The 24,615-nt window shown below is 33.7% G+C and overlaps 1 protein-coding gene and 1 pseudogene across 1 annotated transcript in view; one reads left to right on the top strand and one right to left on the bottom strand.

The window, feature by feature from the left end:
- The window catches only part of LOC145276556 (uncharacterized), a 402,732-nt gene that overhangs the window by 112,267 nt on the left and 265,850 nt on the right, over positions 1-24,615 (top strand). The gene's annotated exons all lie outside the window — the stretch shown is intronic.
- LOC145277353 (5S ribosomal RNA) lies at positions 19,202-19,317 on the bottom strand (annotated as a pseudogene).

Raw genomic sequence — 24,615 nt, 5'->3', positions numbered from 1 at the left:
TAATCTTTTTCTTTTCTTCTTCCTGGCTGTGACGTCACATCGCACACGGCTCAGTCATTTGCATACGTTGACTGTTGATGCTGCTGCTGTACGCGTGTACTCGCTCTGTTACAAACATCTCCATCGTGCCTTTGTATTATACAGATGAAAAAGGACACTGCTATGACTCACATACCAGCATCTGCATCCCGTGTGCACATTCTTACACACTAACGAGAGTCAGGTGAACAGAAAATAATTACTGCTTTCTCACATGCACTAATAGAGTAAGGTAGACTAACGCACACACAATACCACGCTGCCAAATACTCATATAGTATAATACTTACGCATAGTATTCACACTATCAACATATTGAGTTACACATTTCTAAAGCGTGTGACTACTAAGTCATCTTTCTTTCACCAAATACGAATTTGCATAAATGAACATGGCTGAAAGTAACTTCTATATTCTTATCTCTTGCATAAAAATGTTTTGTTATAAAAAATCATTTATTTAAACTGCTTTCTCACATGCACTAACAGAATAAGGTAGACTAACGCACACACAATGCCACGCTGCCAAATACTCATATGATGATTGCAACGTCTTGTCAGACGAGTGCCACTCCCTCAGACACTTAAAATCCATGAGCCGAAAAATGACTTTTTTTTAGTCCTACCGGTGAATTCACACGCTCAAGCAGGCATGACACTGGAGATGGTCATTGAGATAAATTATTACATGCTTCCAGCATTTCAAGTCTCCACGCGTCACAACTTTTCCATCGCCACAGGACTACTTTTATAGACAAATGCCTGAGGAAGTATCTATACACAAATGATGTTACAGAGTCTTAGCTTTGTACGACAGCTAAGTCTCTCTCTCTCAGTTCAAAATGTTGAGATCCAGCAACAAGCAAGAGCAAGATAGCCAGTAACAAGTTAAACTGCAGACCAGCTTAATGCAGGTAGTGGTCTCCCGCTTTATGGTTTTTTAAATCAGAGATTTGCTTCTCCTAGAAAGGTTGCCTTTACCACGGCTTACAGGAGTCCTCTCCACCTCAACACACACATACATACACACAAACACATACGGTGCTAGTTGGCCGTTGACCCCGAAAAAGGGTTCATTCGCCCTTTGGAAGCTCTTGTTTTTAATACTTCAAGGATAATAGCCATTCTCCTCACCAAACAAGTCTGTTGGGGGTACCAGTTTAGTCGCTGGTGACCAGACAATGAGGCAGGTAGTACTGGGTTACATGGTATCAGTAGCATATGACATGACCTGACATACTGAAATACTCATATAGTATAATACTTACATACGCATAGTATTCACATTGTGAACATATTGAGCTACACATTTCTAAACTGTGTGACTACTAAGTCATCTTTCTTTCGCCAAATACGAATTGGCATAAATGAACATGGCTGAAAGTAACTTCTATATTCTTATCTCTTGCATAAAAAATGATTTGTTATAAAAAATCATTTATTTAAACTGAAATGAATCTATGCTTAATGTTATTTCAAATCCATTATCTCTGCAGATTCATGTATGTCATGAACACTAATTATGTTAACGTTTATTTAACGAAGTTGGCTCTAAAACATCTATTGACTTCATGTCAAAAACAAATTCATGAATTACTGAATATAATTTGTGAAGCTAAGCATTACATGTCGTCCCCTAAGGTCACCCTTTTTTTTCTTTCAAATGTCAATCCTTGTTTGTTGACTCTACCCCCCAACAAAGGGACCCCTCTTTTAAATAGCTCTTAAAAATTTCTCTCACCAAATGTGTTCAATGGTGCCCAGCTCTCAGCGTCCCGCCTCGAGGTACATCAATAAGCGACACAAAAACGGCGCATGAATTTGTAACTTATGCCTGTCAGCAACCAACTGGACCAGTCATCTGACAATGGCCAATTAAAGCAAGAGTAGAAAAGAGAGTGGATTCAAATTGGGAAATTGAAGGCGTGTCACATTGGCCTCGGCATTATTATTATTATCATTATTATTATTATTATTATTGGTTTAGCAGACTCCGCCTTCATCAGTAATTGTCTATCAAAACTAATCAACGTTTTCTATGAGAAAATCTGGCCGGGTACGCCAACCCCTACTGTTTGTTTCATTTCTACACAAGGGTCATAAAAAACTCATTACCTCATTCCTACAAACGAAAACTCCCCGGTCCATAAAATACATCCCACTTCGTGAATCTACCCACGTACCCGTATAACTTGCCCCCACCCCGACCGTTCTTTTGTGTTTAATAACTAATTAAGTGGGAGAAAAAAATAACTGAATCTTTAGAGCAACAGAATAAATACACAACAGATTACTACTACTACTACTACTACTACTACTACTACTACTACTACTACTACTACTACTACTACTACTACTACTACTACTACTACTGCTGTTACTGCGAGTTATGTTTCTATTTCATTATGTATAAAGAGTTATTATATTGCTTGCAACACTTAAGGACATAATTCAGTATACATGCAGGATGTTTTTTTGCTATGGAGTCACCGCTTATCAAAGCTCAAAACCCACTAGGTGATAACGGTTAATGAGGGTCGGGTAAACTGTGAGACAACACCGGTAATGGCGGAACTTTGGTAGGGTTTGATTATTTAACAGGAACTTATTTACACTACACTTTTAAACGACCGTTATAGTCTGCTGGGCAGTATTGTGTTCCACAGACGGACGATTTTAGGAAAGAAACTTTGGTCGTGAAATTTTTATTTAGTTTCAGGCACCGATGAGAGTGAGAGAAATTATTGACAGTTGCTGTACCTAGACGAGTATTTGTTTTATAGAATGGAACCATAGATTGGAACTCAATCTGAAGTATGAGTAATGCTTATCACGACGACGCTTTTTATCAACTAAAATTATACCTGCAGCTAATTGTCCGTCATTTTTTACGTCACGAAAACTACTACTACTACTACTACTACTACTACTATGAAGAGAGTCGATACAATACCAATAATTTTAGAAGCATTGGGGACAGCCCTGGAAAAAAAAAACATGGGAGAAGACGAAGAGAAATTGAAATCAAAAGGCGGACGGTAACGACGAAAACAATTGAAAAGACGATTAAGAAAATTCTAGAGCGTAGAAACAAACCCGACATAAACTACAGACAGTAATCAACCACATTGAAACTGCAACAAAAGTAAAACAAAAAGAAATGGAAAAAAAGAACAACACATGGAACCAAGGAAACTGAAACTGCAAGAAATCTTATAAACTATGCATCCACTACCCCCCCCCCAATAAAGACATCATTCTCGGTTGATAACACAAAAATAGTCGTGAAAGGTCAAGGGTGATGAAAGGATCGATGAAGGGATAGCACTAATCAAAAATTTGTGAATAGTAATGGTATATAAGCAATAATGTCAATCGAATTTCAGTGAAGACCAATGGTCGTTGCCGGCTTTAAATTAATGGTAAGCGACTGTTGCGATAACGCAAAGTCATTTGTAAATGTTATTGAAAGATGTGAAGAGTACTAGAAATGTGGGTCAGAGAACACAATCGCTTATTATCAGTAAATAGTCTGTATGATGACCTGCGTTAGAACTCGTAGTAGGTACAAATAATAATGATATTAATAATTGCTAGTGCGTGTTCTATACTTGCTCACAAGAATATAATCGTCGTCATGACAAAGTTTGTATAAATCTGCAAGTGACGGACAAATGGTACCAACATCACCCAGAAAGGGTAGTGGAAAATGAGGACGTTAAGATTATCTGGGATCTCTTGATTCAGTGTGACCCAGGGATAACTCACAGGAATCCAGATGTTTTAATTGTGAACAAAAAGACCAATGAATGTCAAATTATGGATGTGATTGAGAAACTACGGAACTATCAGAAACTGAGGACGGAGACTGCTAGATTGTGGAATAAGAAAACTTCCATCGTGCAAATCATCATAGGTGTGCTTGGTTCAATTCCTGCTAATTTTATTAAACAGTTGAACTTCTTGGGAATCAGATACAACATCACCGTATTCTAAAAGTCAGTTCTGCTTGGCTCAGCATACACCCTACGTCAGATACTGTCCATCTAATTGACTCTTTGACTATCCTCACTAAATTTGGTGTAAGAGCTCGCTCTTGAGAAAAAAAAAAAACTGGTGTAAAACATCACAACACTGTGAAGTTAATGGAATAATAATAATAATAATAATAATAATAATAATAATAATAATAATAATAATAATCTATATATATAAATTCATATTCCTCTCTGTCTGTTTGTTTGTTTGTTCAAAATTTGATTGATATATACAAAAGTTTCCTTACTTTACTCTTCCATTTATTTCTACATATAGTATGATTCTTGCAAAATATACAATTAAAAAATCATGTCATTTGCGTATTACACACGGAAAATCGATTTTTTATTAAATAGAGGTATTAATGTTTCTAGCGAGAGAATTGTTTACAGTTTTCTATTTAAAATTGTTATTTAATAAATTTTAAACAATAATTATATTGATAACATATTTAATTTAATTTATTTGGAATTATTATTCCAATATCGATTTTTAAAAAACTTGTTTCAGAGTTATTCGCCCCTAGAAACTTCCGAACATTTCATTTGTTTGCTTTTATTATTCTTTAAACCGCTATACAGAAATCGATAAATTTTTACGATGTGACCCTGCGTCGTTTAATACCTAAAAAAGATTTACTGTCCCCCACGAAATTCCACAAGTTACACTTTTCTTTCTTTTTTTCACGTTAATCTCATCGATTACAAACTTAACTTTCTAAATAAAAAAAAGTAAATTACCCCCCCCCAATGAAGACCTACTTTTTTTAGCCTAATACGTTAAAACACCCTTAATAAATAATACGAAAGAAGAAATTTGGGAAAAAAGAAAATTTACATCTTAGAGTGGGGATTACTTTTCTATATAAATTAAAAAAAAAAAAAAAATGAGCATCCCCTTTCTGGCAGCAAAGCGTTAAACGAGACATCATCTCTAACATTTTTCAAGTTTGGCGATCGAGGGGGCGGGCAAAACATGACAAATACAATTTGTTTTTTTTTTGGGGAATTACATTTGAAACAAAAAATAACGATAAATTTAATTAATTTTTATGAGACCGTTCTCTACTTTCACCTAACAATTTTATAAACAAAACGAACCCCAAAAGATGAAAAATTCAATTTCATTTGGAAAGAGGAGGATTACATTGGTAACACAAAATGACTAAAAATTTCATTTAATTGCTTTTGGAATTCATTTTTTGGTAGATCTTCATTTTTTTTTAGGATTCTGCCTACTTGGTTATTTATTTATTTATTTGGCGATCGAACAGGCATTCGCTGCTATTTTTTTTTATTGAAGCAAAAGTTGTAATGATTTATTTTTAATTATTTATTTTTTTTTGTGGGGGTGGAGTTTTCTTTCCAGTGCTCAATATGCGGAGAATAGTTTCTTCTCTTTGTATCCCTCTATAGCAGAATGAATCTAAAAAGAGGTGGTTGCAGTCAATGCTACCTGTGTTACATGAAAAATGCTTGTCCCCTTTTTCATGTAAGTAAAAATAAAGAGAATTAGTAAATGAAAATAATATCAGAGAAAACGGGAATCGAACCCTGGAGATAAGTTTTAAAGAACAATAGGTTTTAAATGGAATGTCCAGTAAATTGTTGATTCTGATAAAATATTTAATAAATACAAATTTGGCTGGAAACTATGCACATTGTTAAGTAGAATGAATAATAAAATATGGGTTATATGAATTATATAAGTAGGTTAAATTCCTTCGTAAAACAACAAAGGAAATTGGGAAATTTCCTGGTCATCAAAATGTTTCAAAAACGTGCAAATCGCGCATGTTGATGACACGTGAGTTATAGTCACGTTGGCCAGACATACATGTGATTTCTCAATATAGGAAAGAGTTCGAAGTTAGAGAGAGTTAGAGAGAGTTAGAGAGAGAGTCAGAGGGTCGAAGAGTCAAGAGAGGTTCAGACCGAACCTTGGCACCGTCTAGAAGCGAGAGGGTTTTAGAAGAAGATGTAAAGAAACTTTGAATTCCTGGATGCAAAGCCATTGACCGGTCAATTGGAAGAAATAAATGATCATCATGTTTTTCATAACTGCCGTCTTCTGTGTTCATCATTACAACAAGAAAAGGTATTGTCCATTTATGTATAAGAACCATTTGATAAAATCATCATCTAAAAAATATGTGTTAGAAAGAATATGTGTCAAACTATTTATGTTATATAAACACTCCCGTTTCGTACAAAACTGTCAAAAGCATAAATGCCAATCTCTCGGTCTATCTGTCTAGATATCGAATCACCTCTCAAAGCGTATTTATATGTACACTCTCTCTCTCTTTATATATACTTGTTAATGTCTCCATCCCATCTTTTACAATATGAACACTCACAATGAATATATATAATAACTAGCATCTCTTCCAACAACATGATTAATACTCTAATCTCTCACTAAGACTCTTACTCTTCTTATAGCATGAACAACAAAAGAACATTCATCATCTTAAGTATAATAACCGAATCTTTAAAACGTAACACCTGAACAAAACCTTCTTTTCTTTTATAATTATAAGAAACCTTTCCAGCCATCGATTGCTAACTCTTTCACGAGAGTCAAACGTCAAAACTCATAAATTGCAATAAATACAAAGGAGATACTGCCAAGTTTACTAAAAATTAAGGTGAGCTCCCTCTACCAGTCCAGAAAAATTCTCAGAGCTGTCATTATTCTATATCTCTACAAAGTCACCATTTATACATGCACGGAGTATTGCTTCCACATCTGCCGTGGTGCAACAAGTACTAGTTTTTCTATAGCATGACCACTCAAAGTATCTTTTCAGGTTGATAAGATAAATCTTGCGGTTTTTAACTTTTAAATTCAGATGGACATATCTCGGCTAACACAAAAATTTATTGATCGAAATAAGCACCATCAGAATCAACACACTTATGCCAACACAAAACAATTGTATTTATGCCAGTAACGTAAAAATATGGTGGTGATAAAGTTGCTGAAGGCGTTTTTGATACCGCTTAGGTTTTTGAAGTATTAATCATGCAGAAAGTTGTCGACAGGCTTGAAAAAGTGGTAATCTGTAGGTGAGAGGTCTGTAGAATATAGCGGATGAGGCAGACATTCGTTCAACTTCTGCAGGGCCAGTTTAGCAACGTGCAGCCGGACATTGCCGTAAAGGAGAATGGGCCTTTTCTTTTGATTAATGCTGGGTGTTGTTGCCAAAGTTTCTGATGCATTTCATTCATTTTTTGACAGTACTCCTTCGTCGTATGGTTTCGCCTGCATTTAAAATCTGTAATGGATGAAACCGGCCGTAGATCACCGAAGGTTTAGCATGACCTTCTTTTGATGCAACTCTGGTTTCAGGAAGTGTTGTGGAGCTTCGGCAGCGTCTGACTACTGAACTGAACGTCGCCGGTTGTCGTAAATAACTGACTTTTCATCGCAAGTCAAAAACCGGTGAGAAACGGGCCATTCTTCTTGTTTAAAAGAAGGGAAGATGACACTTCATAATTGCGTTTCTTTTGGTTGTCATTCAATTCGCGAGACACCCATTTATGTTTTTTTGTCTTTTCAATCTCTCTCAAGTGGTTGGAAATCGTTGCATACGTTACATCTAATTCAGAAGCATTTTCTCGAACATCTGTTCGTGGATTGGTTTCTATTAAGGCTCTTAATTGATCGTTGTCTACATTCGATGACTGCTAACTACGCTCATCATCGACATTTCTTAAACAATCATTGCGCTGTGCGTTCAGTAGTGGTTTTTTGGGCCAAACGTTTCGTTGATATCGCGAGCTGTTTCAGCAGCTTTTTAGCTTGGATTGAAATGAGAAAATTGTTCGATTTGCTTTTTTTTCATCTTGTATTTAACGTTATGAAAAAAAAACCCAACATATTTTTTTAAAACGATTGTAATTGAAACGATTAGATAGAGCGAATAACTCCCTTTAAATTATATATAAAATAAAAATATTATAACGTAAACTTGTTTGGAAATACAGCATTTGAAATCAAAATTGAAAATTCTGCAAGAACCTTCTTAACCTAATATTTAACATGTCACGCATTGTCTACCAAACTCCAGGTCCTGGTCCCATCGCCGAAATGTTGAATCTTTCTTCGACAGAATGTCCCCGACGAACTTATTACACTTGAGCTGAACTAACATAAATACCCCCAACCAACGCGACGTACAAACAAATCAGACCCCTTCTACTCTAGAGGTCCCGGGGTACCGGAAAGTTTTGTGTTCTACTAGTTTATTTCTTCGAGATGCTTTTATTTGGAATTCCTTCCTTGTTGTCTGTTTCCCAAACTGCAAAAACATACAGAAATTGAAATGTAACGTGAATACATATTTTGTTATACAACCACCCTCATTTAAGATCCCCCCTTTAGATAGTCTCTTACGTCTCAATGGCCACATGTTTCATTTTGAGTGAACAAAAGTATAAAAATGCAATTATTACTGTAAGTTAAGTGTAAAAATATATACTTAAAAGATATGTCAGCTTATTGGTTCTTTACTTTCTATAATTTTTCTGTCCTCTTTTATTCCTGTTAATTTCGTTCTCGAAAGTCTTAAGACAACTGTGCAACAAATTTCAGATTAAAAAGAAGCACATGCCGCATACAGAAGATTTGCGCGCAGTTTGTCCCAAGGATGCTCAGGGAACATCAGAAAGGAAGGCGTTGTCATGGGCATCAAGACAGTTCCTCACCCTCGATATAGTCCAAACCTTCCTCCCTGTGGCTTTTGATTATGCTCTAAGCTTGAGGGAAACCTTAGAGGCTGTTGTTATGAGACAATTGAGGAGATGAAAGGGTCATTCGCACGTTCACACGAGGACTTCCATGGAACTTTCCAGAAGTTGTTGGAACAGTACAAGTGCATTGCAGCAGGAGGAGATTACTTGAAAGTTTCATGCACGTGCTATAGATAAAAGTACTCATGCGAAAATAGTCTTGAAACTTATTGAAGGCACCCCGTAAGACCTGTTTATGTGCAAGAAAGGTATCCTTATATTTAATGTGACCTTTGTTTCTCTAGGTTAGGCATGTTTTCACGTACTCAAACTCATATTTTATTATTATTGGTTATAAATAGAAAACAGAATTGTTAGTTTAAACAACATTTATATTCTTAACTCACTTGTGTTGAGTTCATATTTCATCTATAGTCTGCCAACATACCAGGATTTCATTCACTCCCTATCTGTGCCTAAATCAAAACGTAGATTCCATGAACAAAGCTTCTTTCTTAGAACTGCACGCCTGTGAAACTCTGTTCCGCTTGCCTGTTTCCCTCCTGATTTCAACCTGGATCTCTTCAAGTCCAACACAAACAAATTCCTGATGAACTGCCGCCCACCCTAAGTAATGACACCTTACCAATTCTCCAATACTATTGCTACACTATCCCTTTGATTACTGTACACACAATAACCCTTATCCCTGAGTGGCCATTGGGCCTTGATAAGTGGTGAACTCCATGTAAAAAAAATTCTCTTTAAAACGTTTCTCCATCACTGAAATATCCTGATTGAATCTGTCACCATGCTCATCACTTATATCACTAAGATTCTCTGCAAAATTTTTGAAAGTCACAATGTTGCTAAAAACTGTAGCTAATTTTAATGACATTGTGCATATAAAAATATAATTATGCATATAAAAATATAATTATGCATATAAAAATAGCCACAGGTATTCTGTACTTTTTAGAGTGTTGCACCGTGTTATAAAACAATATATTTACCTCGACTTTCGAAATCCCTCATTCTAACCACCAAGCTGCATTTTCTTTTCCTTGCATTTTTAGGTTGTTATCACTATTTTTTTCGATTCTATCTTCGATTTTTACCATCCATTTTTGTCTTTCCTTTATTTCACGTGTCGTTCAAACCATTTAACGTTTTTCGTTTCATTCCTAATTCTTTTTATCTTTCTCCCATCACATTCACACACTCTTTCTTTTCGCGCTCATTTTTCATCATTAAATTCCATGTTTTGCTCTGGTAGTCACAATTTGTTAGTTTTTACAGCAAAGATTCCAGAAACGAATGCAACATCCGAATGTTTTAAGGGCAGTCAATTGCGTATTGAACCGGAAAGAGACTTTAAAGGAAATTACCTACAGTTTTTAAACTTCCGTCCAACAGCAAAAGAAAGGAAATAGCCCAATCAGACTGATCTTCCGATAAACCCAATGGCTTGAACTTTAACTCATTCTGCGAACGCACATTTCCCGTCCCACAATCTTTTAAAGGCTATAATAACAATACATACATAAAGTATAATTTGACTTGTGGCTTTATGGTTGCATTAAGTGAAGAAAAGGTAGAAGTGATCATAAAGTTGAACAATTCAGGGTTTGAATCGAGAATCAAATCTCATTTGCGTTTGCAACGGCGTAAAATAAATCTACGAGCAATGACGCATTAAACCAGACTGCATTAAAGTTAAATACTTATATAATAATAATAATAATAATAATAATAATAATAATTTTTTTCAAAGAAAAATCTTTGATGATTGCCTGTGTGACTAGTCTTAGTGAATAATAATAATAATAATAATAATAATAATAATAATAATAATAATAATAATAATAATAATAATAATAATCTGGACGTCTGGGGAGACTTGTTGTCACTCAGCTTCCAGAGAACACCACAGGTTTCCAATCAGATCGTTTGTTGACTTGTGTGAAAGCCCCATGTGAGCCAATAATAATAATAAACTGAATCGCCAACACCCAAACAAATGATACTGTTATGAAATCGCCGGGCAACGCCGGATAGAAAGCATTTATCTATCTATCTATCTATCTATCTATCTATCTATCTATATGGTTCCAGTTTGAAGAAGCTGGGTTAATTTGAGTGAGTTGGGTTCTAGACGTCGAGGAGATAAGATGCGTTAAACAAGTCTCCCTATAAGTGGGCGACAGTTTCCAAATAGATGCTGAGAAACTACAAGCCAAAGATCGCCTAAGAATGAATAAAGAATATATATCTAAAAACATACAGCGTCTTGGGTTCCTATCTGTGTTAAAAAAAAGGTTTCAGCTCTCCCGAGATGATGGACGAATCTCCAGAGACACCAGCAGAAGATAGTTATGTCGTTATGTGTATTCTGCTATATTCTGACACACAAACATCCACACTCAGAGATGAGCACAGTTGCTAAGATAGACTTAGAGACTTGATGATAACAGGCAATTAAAAAAGAGTTAAATAAGGCCGTTAAGAAAGAGTTGCATAAAGAGTTAAATAAAAGAAGTAAATGCGCAAGTAGATAATTAAGAAACAGATCTTTCACATAATATAACAGTACAAACACAAACCAACAGCTGTAATTGAAAACAAAATCCTATGGATCATGGACGCACAAACAGAAAAACCTATCCAAGTAAGAAGATTGGACGTCATAATAGTTAACAAGAAGGAAAAGTCCTGCCAGATTGTAGATTTCGCCGTACCAGCAAATCACCGTGTGGATATGAAGGAGACGGAGAAGCGGGACAAATACACGAGACTGGCAACAGAGCTGAAAGGGATATGGAAGATGAAGAAAGCCAAGATAACAACGATAAGAATAGGAGAATCAGGAAAAATCCCGAAAAACTTAAAAAGAAAAGAATGGGAGAGATTGAAGTTAGAGAGATAGCTGAAAAGGTATAATGAAAATGGCTATTCCACATGAACTACAGATGTTAGCCGGACATATAAAAACTGCTACAAAAGTAAAACAAAAGAAACACCACATGGAATCAATACAACTGAAACTGCATAATTGTAAGTTAGTCCCCCCCGCCTCCCCCCAAAAAGTGTCCGTATCAACTGTCACTACACCAAATAGTTTTGAAGAGTCAAAGAGGATGAGAAGGTCCAGACGATAAAGTATCAACCAGACCTCCACTGGATGTGTACTATAGGACGGGGACATTGAGGAGGTTTATTGCCCCAAAATTTCAGTTAAAACCAATTATCGTTTCCAACAAGAAATCAATGATAAACGGTTGTTGCGATAACGCAAATTCATTTACAAAGATTATCGAAAGAGGTGGAGAGTATTGGAAATCTAGGGAGACTTGTAACTCAGACTCCAGGGAGCACCACAGGTTGTTCTCGAGGAGAAATCTCTGATGATGGCTAGTGTGAAAACTCCTATGGAATAATAATAATAATAATAATAATAATAATAATAATAATAATAATAATAATAATGATTAGAATTAAGCATATCAAAGCAAAGATCGACAAAACACGAGAAAAGTGAATGCAGACTATGTGAACAAAGAAACGAATCAATAAACCATATCATAAGTGAATGCCGCAAACAAGAGCTAGGTAATCGAATGAAATACTAACCTAAAAAGAGATAGGCTCTGTTTATTGCCTGCTCTCACACTGCTCTATTAGCCAGGCGCAGATTTACAATACCAGGGACTCACTAGAGCCACTCTGTGCTTGGCCTTGTTTCCTAACTAGGATATTGAACACCGTTCCCCTATCCCCAGTTTCTTTTTCTCACAAACTGTGCAAACTCGGCTGGTCTGGGCCAGTCTTGTTGGAGAGGTTGAGAGTACATGATTGACAGTTTGTCGGGCTGTTTTCGAGTTACAGTACAGGAGCCCTAACCCTTTGGTAGCGCTTATAACACTAATAATATTAGTGGCACTAGAAACAATTCCGAAAAAAAAAGAAACGAATGGAGAAGATTGAAATCAGAGAAATGGCTGAGAAAATACAACATATAATGGTTGAAGTATTAAGGAAAACCTTTGAATGCACAGACTAATACGCATTACTTACAAACAGGAAGAAATCGCTACAGAAATGATACAAAAAGAAACACCACATAAAATCAAGAAAACTGAAATTGTACAATTGCAATTTACCCCCCCCCCAATACATCAGTATCGACTGTCGTGAAGGATTAAGAAGAATGGAAAGACTGATGAGAGACTATAACCAACCAGTTCTCCATTGGATGAATGCGAAAGGGGCAGGTGCCTTGGAGGCTTATTGCTCCCCAAATTCCAGTGAAGGCAAGTGAGCGTTGCGAGTGTGAAATCAATGGTAAATTGCTGTTGCGATAATGCAAATTAATTTGCAAAAGTTATCGAAAGAGGTGGCGAGTTCTGGAAATTTGAGGAGACTTTTTGTCACTCAAATTCCAGGGAATACCACAGGTTGTTTCTTTGATGATGGCCTATGTGAAAACTCTTAATGAATAAATAATAATAATAATAATAATAATAATAATAATAATAATAATAATAATAATAATAATAATAGCCAATACACGAAACTTGCAGAGAACTGAAAGGTATATAAAACGTGAAGAAAGTTAGTATATATATATATATATATATATATATATATATATATATATATATATATATATATATATATATATTTAAAGTGATGATTGCGTAGTTCCAACGAGAGAAAAAATGTATATTTAAAAGAGTGTAGCCATCAACAATTGTGGGTTTTTTAAAAGGTTTTCATCATATTTTTATTTTAAAATATTTTTATAACGCGTTTCGAGCTTAGGGTGTGCTCTCTTCAGATATTTTCGTAAAAAGTTTTTCTTTAAAATGGGAGTTTGTAGATATGCCTCCGCTGATATTAAATATGTTTTTCAGAGTGATGCGATGCGTGTGTTCAGTGTTCAGACATTCTGTCTCCAACTTTAAGTGTTCACAGTGTCGGTCAAAGTTAGTTTCAAAGAGTGTTTTTTAGTCCATATGGTGAAGGTTTTATGGCTTGTTTAGGGTTCTTTTTAAAGACTTTCTTTCCCCATGTATAGCATACACTCACACACAATCACATACGCATACATATACATTCATGTACATGTACACATGCACACGCACACGTACGTAGGCACACACACATACACACACGTACATACATAGAAATATATGTAGGAGCATACATATATACACATATACATACCCACCTACACACTCACACATGAATGTATATGTATGCGTATGTGATTGTGTGTGAGTGTATGCTATACATGGGGAAAGAAAGTCTTTAAAAAGAACCCTAAAAAAAGCCATAAAACCTTCACCATATGGACTAAAAAACACTCTTTGAAACTAACTTTGACCAACACTGTGAACACTTAAAGTTGGAGACAGAATGTCTGAACACTGAACACACGCATCGCATCACTCTGAAAAACATATTTAATATCAGCGGAGGCATATCTACAAACTCCCATTTTAAAGAAAAACTTTTTACGAAAATATCTGAAGAGAGCACACTCTAAGCTCGAAACGCGTTATAAAAATATTTTAAAATAAAAATATGATGAAAACCCTTTAAAAAACCCCACAATTGTTGATGGCTACACTCTTTTAAATATATATATATATATATATATATATATATATATATATATATATATATATATAAAGTAGTAGCGTTCGCGCGCATGCATGTGTGTGGTGTACAACTCTCCTACAGCCCACACTACTGGACCGATCATGACAGAACCTGGCACATAATTATGATTCCTCACCTAATGAATTGTGCGCACCATTTTCAAGTTTAAGGTTAAAGGTAAAGGTCATAGCCTATGTATATATACTCTCATATAGCCGACACCACTTGACCGATTATGATCAAACCTGGCATGATGATGATCTCCGACTTAGGGATGGTGCACACCATTTTTCAAGGTCAAAATCAAAGGCTTTAAATTTGTTTATAATTAATAAACATGTATTGATTTTATTGAATTTATAAAAAAATTACTGATTTCCTTGGATTTATAAAAAAAATTCTTGATTTAAAGAATTATTGACTTGTTTGAATTTATAAAAAATATTGATTTCATTAATTATAAAGATTTATTTATTATTTTAAATTTATAAAGATTTATTGATTTGATAAAATTCAGAAATCAAACTAAATCAATAAATCCTATAACTTTCACGAAATCAATAAATTTTTACATATTCTTAGAATCTTTAAAATTAAATCTGTATAAATTCATATATTCTATAAGTATTTACGAATTATACATTAAAGGAAATAAGAACGTGGATCTTTGAATGCACTTTCGATAGCTTCGTAACTCTCACTTCTTTTGTTCTTTAGTTTTAACATTTTACGAAAGATATTTCTGACAAATGGGTGAAAATTTCTATTTCTTGTTGGAATCTAGCAGTCTAATATTTTTGGTTTTTGATTTGAAGTAGCATTTTTAGACCCTTACATCAAGTGGCCTCATGCACTATCTGGAGCGATTTCAATTTTAAAACAAGTGAAGTATGCATGGTCCTTCGCGAGTGCACCGTGAACGAGGCATAAAAATGACTGTTCAGCATTTGCTTCCCCCATTTTAGCCCCCTAAGTCCCCAGTGGACGTCAAATCCTGGTGAAAATGAACAGACGGTGCAGTTTTAGGCCTTAACATATGTAAATTTGAGTTCTACGCCATGATCCCAAAGAGATAAATAAGTCCGTCATTGCCCCCCCCCAAAGACCCCAAGGCCTTAACATACTTAGATTTGAGTTTAGCACCATGCAAAACTGCTAAATAAACGTACACAGAAAATTTTGGACAAATATGTAAAAATAGTAAAAAAAAAAAATAAAAATAAAAATAAAATAAAATAATAAATAAATAAATAAATAAATAATAATAAAAAAAATAGAGCGTTTTTATTAGCCCTAAAAGAGCCCAAGAGTTATCGTGAAGTATAGACAAACAAAATTATATAGAAATCAGTTAGTTACAACTTTCAGAAAGTTTTATAAAAATCCAAGTCATCAATTTTCTTTTCTTAAAGCACAGAAGTGTCAATTTTAGCCATTTTAACCCGAAAGGCACCCCAGCGGGGGGGGGGGAGACAACCGGAGTTTTCCTGGAAAATCTGTTCTGTTATATTTTACTCATATCATGTTTAATGTTTGTGCAAAATTTCAAAAAAATTCCAAGGCGTAGTTATTGAGAAAAGTGCGGACAGACGAACGAACAAACGTACAAGGATAAATTTACAAGTCCCCCCTCTTTTTGTCGGGGCGGGGGGGGGGGATCAGCAAGATTAATGAATCGTTATAAATTTAACGAAATCAATACATTTTTATATAAATTATATAAAATCAATAAATCTTTATAAGGAAAAGCTTTTTGATATGCAAAACTGCTAAATAGACATACACTACCATCTATGGTAGCACATCTTAGGCCGTAAACGACCAAGTTATCTCCGATTGAGATTGTTATGCGAGATCTATTTGAATGCAACGATAATTGACGTAAGCCCTCCGAAGATTATAGGCAGAATTTCTAAGTTAAAATCGTGATAACTTATATATTATTAAAATTTTGGCGGCGGGGGAGGTCGAAATGTTGTCTAACACATGCTCCCATCGATGACCCTCTCGACATGCGGATTATTTCTGATTTCCTGGAATATTCAGAAATAGGGCCTCAAGGGAGAATAAGTCTCGTGAGGATTTTTTAAAACCAGGAACCATAAAGTGAATTTCATTTACAGAACGTTTTCGGATCAAGCACCTTTGAGGATTATTTTACCGTCGAATTTTGTACCGGATTTCAATCTCATGACGTTTTATATTGGAGTAGCGGAGGTACTCGGAGTTACCCGGATGTGGTGAGGTGTGTGTGTGTGTGTGAGGGGGTGGGGGTAAATCAAAACAAAAGGAAAAATAAAGGATAAGCGAACCTAATAACCCTGTTTAAATATTATATATATAAAAAAAAACAACGAACGTGATGCAAAATAAACAGAGAAGTTAATGGAAAAACAAAACAGCAAAAAAAAAAAACCGTGATGCAAAATAAAAAATTAGTGAACGATGTTAAAACTTCTTAAAAATCAGGAAAACAAAAACAAAAAAAAAATAGCGAACGTGATGGAAAAAAAAAACTGGCATTAATAATCCTGTTTTAATACTAAAACTAAATATATATATATATATATATATATATATATATATATATATATATATATCTGACATCTTGGCTCGAACGTGCAATCTTAAGATAACGATGGTGCTACTATACCGACTGAGTTATAACCGCGTGAGCGAAATCAGGTGTTTTTTTTTAATATTTAAAATAATTCAAGAAATAACATTATTTTCGCATGCGTGTATGGCTAAATTGTCATACGGAACGATTTTTTGCTACCCCTCCCTGTAGAAAAGTGCTCAGTTAGGAGTGAAGGAATTAATGTCTTTAGCCAGTTTTTCGATAGAGGGTCGAGCTTCAAAATGATAAAATCCGTCGCCTCTGTCGAAAGATTTTGCGAGACATACGAACATAACTGGGCTTATGAAAAAGAACTTTAAAAGGTACATAGCAAGCATACCCGGTGAACCAAGTGCAAGTGAAATACAAACGATTGCACTGAAAGGGACGGCTAGAATCCTGAAAAGATCTCTTGGTTGGACTCACTAAAATAGGGGTAAATGTCAGACATCTGGTTGGATGTCCCATCCCCTAGAAGAAAAAGTTTAAGAAAAATGAAAAAAAAAAAAAAAAAGAGAGGTACATATATTTAAATAGACAGGTGAGATTTATATTACAGATTACTGCCATTTTGCGCGGATTATTTTTCCAAGGACTTGATTTGGACTACCTATAAATCTTCGGACTTTTTCTTTGTTGCCTTTACTTAGATTCTTTTTTTCTTTATTATTTTCCTTACATATATTTTTCTATTCTAATCTATATATTTTTCTCTAGTCCATCATTATATTCTTCCCCCTTTTCTACTTGCCATATTTTCTTTTCGTGCTCTTCTTTGATTATCACTATATCATCCCCTATTCTTGTTCATTTCTAATATAAATGTCTTTAAGCCAATTTTATATTTTTACTCTTACCTTTGTATAATGCTAAATTTTCTCCTTCTTCCGATGAGAAGTATTTAGCTTCGAAATGCCATGCCCTAAATTTTTCCATTTCCTCTCACTTTCATCCTTACTGACTATATAATAAAGTTCTATGCAACTTTATTCATTATTTTGTTAATTTAATTTATAAATTGCCCCTTTTAACCGGCTAGAGTCCTTTACTATCCTGATAGGTTTGTTTTATTATTGAAAAAATATTTTTTATTATTGAAAAAATATTTTTCAGGTTCATTTATTATATAACTAGCTGGACGCCCGGCGTTGCCCGGTCGTACAATACGCTTAAACATGATATTTTAATTTATGCAGATTGCGTATGTATGTATTATAGAATTAATCCTCAATTGATTATTATGCATTACGAGGAGTAATTTGCCTTGTGGACTAATTCGCAAAATAAAAAAAAAAACAAAAAAACACACACACACAAAATGAATAAAAATAAATATTAATGATTATGTAGTTCCTCAAATTCCGCCTGTGTTTGTTTACAATATCACGTCAGCTGATATTTGAGCTTGACGATGAATGCCATGGAAACTTACTTCTGATTAATGTTTAGTTTTAAAATATGCAAACAAAGAAATGATTTGCGGCGATTTTAAATAGTATTTTCTTTTATTGTAAATTGAATTCCTTAAAAAGAAAAAATTAAAATAAAATGGTGAGTTACATCCGGGATCATTCGATCTATAATCGAATGCTCTACCACTGAACAATGTTTCCAGATGTTTACAGATCTGTTTTTTTTTCTAAGAAGAAATTATTTGTTGAGATTTTGTTATCTCCCTTGTCAGTGCACCTAAAATTTCCCTTGTAATTTTTTTTTATATTTAAAAGAGAGAAAGACTATTTTTAAGATCGGATTTTTTTAGATTTTCGATACTTATTGAACGAATTTCTGTACAAAACATATCTAAGAACACTGCCAGACATATAAATTACCTGTGTGAAATTTTAAAAAGATAGTGTCAGCCGTTTCGAAACCTATAAGGAATGAACCCACACACAGTGACTTTTATATAATAATAGACATATATACATACATGGCTTTCTTCAGTCTTGACAGACTATGGATACCCACGGTAAGGATGCCTGCACGTGAAATTTTTGTGGCAAGAGTTGCGCAATCTCGAACCACACCTCTCTTGAGTCAACATTATTGAATACCAGTTGCAAGTGGATGTTTAGGGCGACAATGGCAAGATTAGTGGAAAGCACATACAGCGCCTGGAATTCCAAATGGTCACCCATCTGGTACTAGCCAGGCACAACATTGCTTAACTTCGGTGATCAGACGAGAACCGGTGTGTCAACGTGTTTATGCCGTACACACACACACACACACACACACACACACACACACACACACACACACACACACACACACACACACACATATAAAAACTGAACTAGAAAAATATAATTTTAAAAGTGTGTGCTTAATTTATATAACGATGAAACAAAACAAAATGTGACAGACAACGTGTTCTGGGTGAAGATGGTCGTATACACAGAGGGGATACGTCTGCCGCCAATGTTTGTATTATTAAGTTGATAAAAGACTCGTTAATTCAACCTTATTTTCTTTTATGCTTATTGTTGCTTCCATAGAAAACGCAATAATATGGACAGGTGGACAAACAATCAGTTTAATTCCGGATTGTCGCTGTGGTTGGTTCCCGTTCGCTAACAGGTGTTTCGATAGATCAGTTTCCATGTTCGCTAAAGCAGAAACAAAGCAAAAACAGCAGAAAAAAAACAAAGAAGTTTCGTGTGATACGAAAAAGTAAGAAATGAATAAGAAAGAAATAAAAATGTCAAAGAAACAGGGAGAGAAAACTAGAGAAAGAAAACGAGAGAGAGAGAGAGAGAGAGAGAGAGAGAGAATGAGAGAGAGAGAGAGAGAGAGAGAGAGAAAGAGATAGATAGATAGATAGAGAGAGAGAGAGAGAGAGAGAGAGAGAGAGAAAGAAAACGAGAGAGAGAGAGATAGAGAATGAGAGAGAGAGAGAGAGAGAAAGCTAGAGAAAGAAAACGAGAGAGATAGATAGATAGATAGATAGAAAGAAAACGAGAGAGAGAGAGAGAGAGAGAGAGAGAGAGAGAGAGAGAGAGAGAGAGAGAGAGAGAGAAAGAGATAAATAGATAGATAGAGAGAGAGAGAGAGAGAGAGATAGAGGGAGAAAAAGAATAGGAATAATAAATATTAATTTATTTAGCTCTAAAATGCGATTTTAAACGTAACTGACTACAGAAACAAAAGCGTGATCTGAGAAAATTTCAATCTTCAACATGAAATTTTTCTCGCTATTTTGTTTTGTTTCTTTTTGAAAAAATGTAACAATTTCTCCCGAAATTAATAATAATAATAATAATGAATAAACAAAAATATTATATTAAGCGTATTATATTTAAGCGTATTTTACGACCAGGCAACGCCGGGCGATCTGGTAATTATATATATATATATATATATATATATATATATATATATATATATATATATATATATATATATATATATATATATACAGTCTTGGAAGTTTTTAAACCTTTATAACTATATGAAAAAAACTTATTTAATTTTAATGTTTTTTTATCATTCGTAAGAAAACTATTTAGTCATTTAATAACCTGCAATCAATGCATCAACTTGATCTCTAGAATTCACAATAGTTCCAGTGTTAATTTAAGGGATCATCAGTTGTTTACCATGAAACACTCTTTCGTGGATTTAAAAACAAAACAGTATATTAAATCATGGCTCCCCAGCAGTGTTGATCAAACACCACCTCCCTTAATATTAAGAAGAAAAAATGTTACAGATATTAGATCTAGTTTCCTATTATAAATTAATTTGGCTATCCTATTCATGTTATAAAAAGGAATTCCTTACCTGTAAGATCCGTCCGTTTCCAAATTCAAAATGGATATATTTTTTCATTTATCAGTGTTGTATTTAAAAGTTTAGGATTAATGCATTTTACTACTTATCGCCCCCTACTATGATTAGTACTTTATATATTTACATTCTTATTTATTTAAAATTAAAAATATATAAAGGTTTAAAATATTTATAAATATATACATTTTTTTTATAATTTATTATTTTTATTTTATATAATACATTTTATACATTACTAATATAATTTTGGATTGTCTTTACTAATATATATAATAATTTTAAACGATTCAAAAGCATCAAGAAAACGAAAAAATGCTTTTTTTTAACTGTTAAAATATTTTAGTTTTATCCCACCTTGTTTTATCATCCTTATTACTAAGCTAGAAACTGGGGGTATAAAATCTATTAATTTTAAAGTAACGCGAACTATTCTCAAAAACTCTGACATAATGGTTCCACAAAATATAAAAACAGGGCAGGTACTATCTTTAGGCGGCATACAAACTATTTGAAAGGGGAACGAGTTTCTTTTGTCAAATATTTTATAAAGAAAAATCCCATCCTCAATTTTTATATCTAAATCCAGAAACGTAGCCTGTTGTCCTCTATGTCCACAATTCAATTCTAACTCCTTTGGAAATATAAGATGTTTATTTTTTTGAATTCATCGTTATCGTTTATGCATATAAAATCATCTATATCCATGAAAATTATGTTTTAGATATATCATTTTTATTTGTGATGATGATGATGATGACACACACACACACACACACACACACACACACACACACACACACACACACACAGACACACACACACATATATATATATATATATATATATATATACTCGAGTCTACAGATTTTTTCCAAAATGGTGCAGGATTCAATCCCATTTGGATACCGGTTGGAGTAATATTTTATTTCCTATTTGAAAATAACATTCTTTCATTATTGTACTTGATTTTAGTATCGTTTTGGCCTTAGCAAATTCCAGGACAATAATTAATCTTGTCTGGTAGAATATACAGTTTAGTACTGTTACTAATGGCAAAACTACTTGAGGAAGGCGCACCATTCTTGGTATATGCTAGCTTGAAGTAGTCAAACCGAGAGGATTTTATTTAGGCTGTGAATATTATATTATTTTGAATATTTAGTCAAGGTTTACTTGTAAACTTGTATTTTCTTATAAAGGTTTACTTGTAAACTTGTATTTTCATGCCAGGTTGTCCTGACAAACCTGTGTACAAGGAGACCTTAAACACTCAAAGATGGTGCCTAATAGGCACTCAAGTTCTCTCCAAAAGACCTTCAAATTATCACCATATTTCTCTCTTTCTGTCTCTCCATCCATCTCTCTCTCTCTTTCTCTCTCTTTCTCTCTCCCTCCCTCTCTCTCTCTCTCTCTCTCTCTCTCTCTCTCTCTCTATATATATATATATATATATATATATATATATATATATTTAAATTTAACGCATGTGCCTACATAGTATGTGGATGTTTGTGAGTGTATGTGCACATATATATATATGTGTGTACATATATGTGTGTATGTGTGTGTATGTGTGTGTATATATATCTTCTACCTATTATTCTCCATCTTACTTGTGTGTGTGTGTGGGTGCGTGTACATATGTCTGAATGATTAAGCGCATATATACATGCGTGTTTTGGTAGGAAAAAAAAAAAAAAAAAAAAAAGTGTATATATATATATATAAAATAAAAAATAAAAAAATAAAAATAATTGTTAGCGGTGGATGTATGCGAGTGCGTGTGTGAGTGTGTAGGTGGGTATGTATATGTGTATATATGTATGCTCCTACATATATTTCTATGTATGTACGTGTGTGTATGTGTGTGTGCCTGTGTGCGTGTGCATGTGTACATGTACATGAATATATATGTATGCGTATGGGATTGTGTGTGAGTGTATGCTATACATGGGGAAAGAAAGTCTTTAAAAAAGAACCCTAAAGAAGCCATAAAAACCTTCACCATATGGACTAAAAAACACTCTTTGAAACTAACTTTGACCGGTCACAGTGAAACACTTAAAGTTGGAGACAGAACGTCTAAACACTGAACACACGCATCGCACCACTATGAAAAACATATTTAATATCAGCGGAGGCATATCCACAAACTACCATTTTAAAGAAAAACTTTTTACGAAAATATCTGAAGAGAGCACACCCTAAGCTCGAAACGCGTTATAAAAATATTTTAAAATAAAAATATGATGAAAACCTTTAAAAAAAACCCACAATTGTTGATGGCTACACTCTTTTAAATATATATATATATATATATATATATATATATATATATATATATATATATATATATATATATATATATATATGCTTTGATAAAGGTCAAATACAATTTTTAAAAGTCAAACTGCTTTAAAAGGCCCAAATCACGAAATTTGGCTTTAAAGGGGCCAATTTCGTATGTTTGGTCAAGAAAATGACAGTTACTTCCCTTATATGTGGCCTAATTTTATTAATTGTATTGAACTATGTAGCACAATTAATTTATCTCATTTATAATAGTAATTATAATAATAACATTATAGACAAAACCGACCAAACGACAGACAGAGATGCATGGACGTGTCTATAAATATAAATACATCTTAAGAGAAAAAGAATTATTTTTGCTCTTTGTAATTACAAAGTTTAGCCGTAAGTAAGGACAGTATTAAATCACTTAGCAAACACGGATATCGTGCATGCCGTCGTTAGAAAGTCTTACCTAACCAACAGATGGCCAGAAGAACAATGAGAATGACGTATAAAAGATATAGCGTGCTCAAGAAATTAAAAGTAAAAAGGAAACATCAGTTGGTTTTGTAAATCTTTTATCAACGCATTTGTATTGTTGAAATAAGACAGAGTCAAATAGAATTAAGTATTTTTTTTATTAAACAAGTCATATTAAACCACATCAGATATTTTGTAAAGGACGAAGAGAAACTGTTTATTCATTTTAGGATACGTCCAATAAACTCTATGATATTTTCTGTTTGTTCGTTAGTCTGTCACGCTTATCATTTTGGTCTGTCTTTCACGATTAAGTAAAAGTTACATTTAGTATGAATTATGTCGCTCTCTCTCTCTCTCTCTCTCTCTCTCTCTCTATATATATATATATATATATATATATATATATATATATATATATATATATATATATATATATATATATATATATATATGGTGAATAAATGAGAAAAAGACTATATTCAAAAGTTCACGGTGTTGACCAACTTATAATTTATTCCTTTAATTCAGTTAACATTTACAATTCTTGCGTAATCGAAACATGTTATAAGGTATTTACAGCTCCTCTTCCAATTTTCGATTTTTAATCATGTCAAAACGCACTTTATTTCCTTTTGACGGATTGATTGTTGCTATTTCCTCTGATGAGTTATGGGCAAAAATAGATTCACTAATTAATCTGAAAATTAAGTGATTGATTTTGCGCTACGAAACAGATACTGTCAAGAATTATAAATGTCAACTAAACTAAAGGAATAAATTATAAGATGGTCAACATCATGAACTTTGGAATATAATTTTTTATCATTTATTCACTATATTGTTCTATAATTACATTGAGCATCTTAAATAAGGATTGGTATATATTATAAGAAAATAAAATATATTTACACAGATATATATATATATATATATATATATATATATA

Source organism: Euprymna scolopes, chromosome 5 (genome assembly GCF_053919585.1).
Source record: "Euprymna scolopes isolate OS-2025 chromosome 5, ASM5391958v1, whole genome shotgun sequence".
NCBI lineage: Eukaryota > Metazoa > Mollusca > Cephalopoda > Sepiida > Sepiolidae > Euprymna > Euprymna scolopes.
This window is presented reverse-complemented; position numbering and strand designations above follow the sequence as displayed.